Genomic DNA, 4803 nt, shown 5'->3' with positions numbered 1-4803 from the left:
GATCCTCTTTTCGTGGTCACAAGGTTTTTGTCGATTTTGAGCAAGTTTTCTGAAAATTCCACAGGCCTCGTCTTTCACTTAATTCAGCTCATATTTTCTGTGGTTACTTCTTTTGTGCTCCTAAGTAAAGGAAAAATATCAAAAAAATAAAATAAAAAGTCAAAATTTCCCAAAAAAACAACGACAGCCAAAAAAATAGAAAAAAAGAGGGGCAAAAGAAGAACAATATCTAGAGGAGCACATAGAGAAGACCAAAGTGAGTTGTGTTTGCGTGTGCTGTCTGATTCCTTGTTTGTGTTAATGTTTTCATCCACTATACTTGTTTTTCACACACCTGTCAACTTGCTATCCACCATACTTGCTTGTTTGTTACACACCTGGTACTTGGAGCATTTTAGACCAGCAACGAGAACAAGTATTTTGGACTATAATTCAGCATTACTTTCTGTTACTGACTTGTGTGCCAGATATACATATTACTCTTTGTTTGCCTTCCAAGCTCCACAAATTCTTCAGATCAGTACAGAAAAAGGGCTTTGCAATCTCGGTACCACTGCCTCATAGGTATCACGAACCAGCCGCCGGTTGTACCACCACTGCTTGCATTGGTAAGAACTTTGTAAGAGCTTGGTAAGATGCTTCCACTTGCTGTGAAAAGTGACACCACTGCAACCACGTAGTCATTTGGTAGGGATAACTTTCACCGTTTGTTTCTTGTTTTTGTGTTTACAATGACAGGTTGTTCATATCCATCGACTTATGAAGGTATAGGTGCTGATGAGTACATGGAGTGGGAAATTGCCATCGGTAACATATTTGCTACTCGCTTTATGTGTCCAAGGAGGAAGGTAAAAAATGCAGCTAGTGTTTTGCGACATTCTGCTTTATCTTGGTGGGAGTCTTTAGATCCTTCTGATAAACCTCAAACTTGGAATGATATGAAACTTCTTATGCGAGAAACCTTTGTTAATCCACCTCCTATTTTGACTTCGTATGCTGAGGTGCACCATTTAGAGGAAGAGTCTATTGTTATTCCTCTTGCTATGACTAACCTTCTGCAGAATAATGTACATAAGCGAGAGGATGACGTGGAAGAAAATGAGGAGCTCACAACCTCATATGCAAATTCAGAACCATCACTTTACCATGCACCTATTACTCCTGCTGAGAACACAGGTAATGCCCATGGTCCTACACTCACGAAAGGTGAAAATTGTCTTAATGTACTAAATTTTTCCATAAACCATGCTGTCATAGAGCAATTGTTAGTGGAACCCTCTCTTGATTTATCTTTGTCCCATGATAATTTGCTTGATGTTCCTTGTGACAAAGATGAATTGGTTGAAGATGCTTCAGTTTTACATGTTTTGGAACCAGTGACTTGTGCTGAAAATAAACATGTTATTCATATTGCTACTAAAATTGATGAGTTCAAACTGTTGTCTTCTTTACATACTTTGGGTTACATTGAATTTGATGTTTTGTGTAACCTAGATTGTTTGGAAGAGAGCCTTTTTAAATATGCTGATTTGCCTTGGTTTTCTAAACACACATATCATGTTATTGGCAGATATAACAACAAGGGACAATATATGATACATCGAGTATACATTCGTAATAATATGAATTCTCCTTTTGTTGTACAAGATTATGACCGTTTAGAGGGTAGCCATAATAATATAAACATTTTCTCATGTTCCTTAAAGAAACAAGTTCACTTCCAAGAAGGAAAGCATTGTTGGTTGCTACCTATGTCTGCTCGACCATCTATTCCTGCATTGTCTTTGGTTAGTTCTAATCTTTTGCAGGATAGTGTTGACATACATCGTGTGCATTCGGATCATGGAGTCTACATGCTTGCTGAAATTTTTATGCGAGATGACATGCTAGAAACTTGGAAACATGGTCACGTTCCTTCTCACAATTATTTCAGTTTTCTTTGTCCTCGCAACCCCATTCTCCTTTATGTTGTGCAGGATCAGTTTCAAGCACAATCGACGCCGAGGACGGCTTTCATCAAGAAGGGGGGGATGATGAGGACATGACACCCATGCATATGACCATGTTTGGCACATGGGATGGAGGGGAAGGAGTCCAGCAAGGGTTTCCAAGTCAAGAAGGAGGCCCAAGGCTAATTCGGTTCGAGTCCCCGAGGTGGAGGCCCAAAGCAACTCAAGTTCGAGTCTGCCTCGGAATCTAGGACCAGTCTGCCTTAAACTGGTCACCTAGGATGCATCTAGACTCCGTTTTCAATGATCCATATATGGATGGAAAGATAATTTGATAAGGAAGCCAATCCAAGTGGTTTCAGGTCAAAACCTCTTCGGAATCAACAGGAATCGTCAAAACAAGTCTGTGTCCAGAATCTACCAGGGTGCTGCGACACCTTCTTTTGGTCCGTTGGGCCGTGTATCGTGTTTGAGCCCATTAGGGGGCGTGTCCATGGTAGGCGATGACCCTAAGACCTTTATAATCATATGCTACTGCCATCATTAGGTTTTGAGTTTTGCTTAGATTAATCTGTCAAGAACAGTTTCGCCGTTCATCGGTTTGTGAGACCCCAACTTCATGAGTTTAATCATTCATCTGCAATTTGGTTGCGTTCTTTCTTGTTCTTGCTTGTCTTCTTCATTGCGTAGGCAGGGATTAGCCTTCTTGGCAAGGTCAACCTAGTTCGTGACTCGGTTGATAACCAGAGGAACTGTGGTGCTAAGATTGTAGGGTTCAATCTTTCGATCTAAAGCCGGATCGGTGTGTCATTCTCCGCCACAACGATAGTTACCATCACCTGATGGAAGATTAGGATCCCCGTCTACATTAATAAGGATCACACAAGCCACGAGCAATCCACTAGAGTACCTTTTGGCTCTCCACCGGGGAAAGGTCAAGAACCCCTCACAATCACCATGATTGGAGCCGGAGACAATCACCACCCTCCGCTCGACGATCCTCGCTGCTCCAAGCCATCTAGGTGGTGGCAACGACCAAGAGTAACAAGTGAATCCCACAGCGAAACATGAACACCAAGTGCCTCTAGATGCAAACACTCAAGCAATGCACTTGGATTCTCTCCCAATCTCACAAAGATGATGAATCAATGATGGAGATGAGTGGGAGGGCTTTGGCTAAGCTCAGAAGGTTGCAATGTCAATGTAAATGGCCAAGGGAGTGAGCTTGAGCTGGTCATGGGGCTTAAAGGGAAGTCCCCACGAAATAGAGCCGTTGTACCCCTTCACTGGGCACAACATGGGGTGACCAGACGCTTCGGTCATATCGACCGGACGTTGGACCTCAGCGTCCGGTCATGCGATGTGTGCCACATGTCCCCTCTCTTCAAATACTAAGCGCTTAATCTCAACAGTCATGAAATCATTGGACGCAGTAGCTCAAAGTGACCGGACGCTGAACCCCAGCGTCCGATCGTTTCTAGTAAGCATCCAGAGATGACTTTTCTCGATCGGACATGTCCGATCATGCTCGACTAGACACACCCAGTGTCCGGTCACTCGGTGACTCCTCTATGCACGACCATGTTAGTGTGACCAGACACAGCCAGCCAGCGTCCAGTCGTTTCAGTGCCAGCATCCCGCCGATGACCAACGCTACGCTTTTTCTGCTGTTACTGACCGAACGCACCGGTCTTTCAGAGACCAGTGTCCGGTCACTTACAGTGACCTCCATCTTTTCTTTCTAGGGCACCAATGAAGTTCCTAACCCTTGCTCAAATGTGCCAACCACCAAGTGTATCACCTTGTGCACATGTATTAGCATATTTTCACAAATATTTTCAAGGGTGTTAGCACTCCACTAGATCCTAAATGCATATGCAATGAGTTAGAGCATTTAGTGGCACTTTGATAACCACATTCTGATACGAGTTTCACCCCTCTTAATAGTATGGCTATCGAACCTAAATGTGATCACACTCTCTAAGTGTCTTGATCACCAAAACAAAATAGCTCCTACTATTTATACCTTTGCCTTGAGCCTTTTGTTTTTCTACTTCTTCTTTTCAAGTCCAAGCACTTGATCATCACCATGGCATCACCATCATCATGTCATGATCTTCATTTGCTTCACCACTTGGAATGTGCTACCTATCTCATGATCACTTGATAAACTAGGTTAGCACTTAGGGTTTCATCAATTCACCAAAACCAAACTAGAGCTTTCATCGACCCACCGAGGCTTCTTTGGATTGAAGGGAGTCTGGTTCCCTACAAGGCTGAAGGTCATCATGAACCGAGTCACATTGGCCCATTGATAAAATTGTGCCAGAGAAGGGGAAAAGTTGCCTGCCTGACAATGCCTAGCTGATTTCTCGGTGACTGGGAAATTGTGGGAAAGAAGCATGTGGCTTTCTTAATGGGCATTTGATGGAGCAAACAAGGGAAAGGTGTCCACACATTTTAGCCCTTGCAAACACTAGAACAGCTCTGCGAGCATGGTGAGAAGACTCAGGTGATATCACAAGAATTCTTCTAACTATAGTAGCTGATCCTCTTGCTCGACAAGGCGCTAAGATGAGCGACAAAATTACCCTATGCACAAGAATTCTTCTAAGCACTCAAGATCTTTATGACAAAAAGATAGACCATGGAGGGTCAGGTGGAGTCAGAGGCACTCGAGGAAGCATATAGAAGAGAAACATAACTAAATTGTTGAATTGCTCTCGCCAGAGTCGGATAGACATTTTATAGTCAGCCTGGAAAGATGGATCCAAGCACCCGTGAAGCAATGATGCTCTCATAAAAGTTTTGAAGCATGGGCTCATAAGCTGACATAGATGGTGACAAACAGTAG

The sequence above is a fragment of the Miscanthus floridulus genome, chromosome 19, assembly GCF_019320115.1.
Source record: "Miscanthus floridulus cultivar M001 chromosome 19, ASM1932011v1, whole genome shotgun sequence".
Taxonomy (NCBI): domain Eukaryota; kingdom Viridiplantae; phylum Streptophyta; class Magnoliopsida; order Poales; family Poaceae; genus Miscanthus; species Miscanthus floridulus.
Note: the sequence above shows the minus strand (reverse complement) of the source record.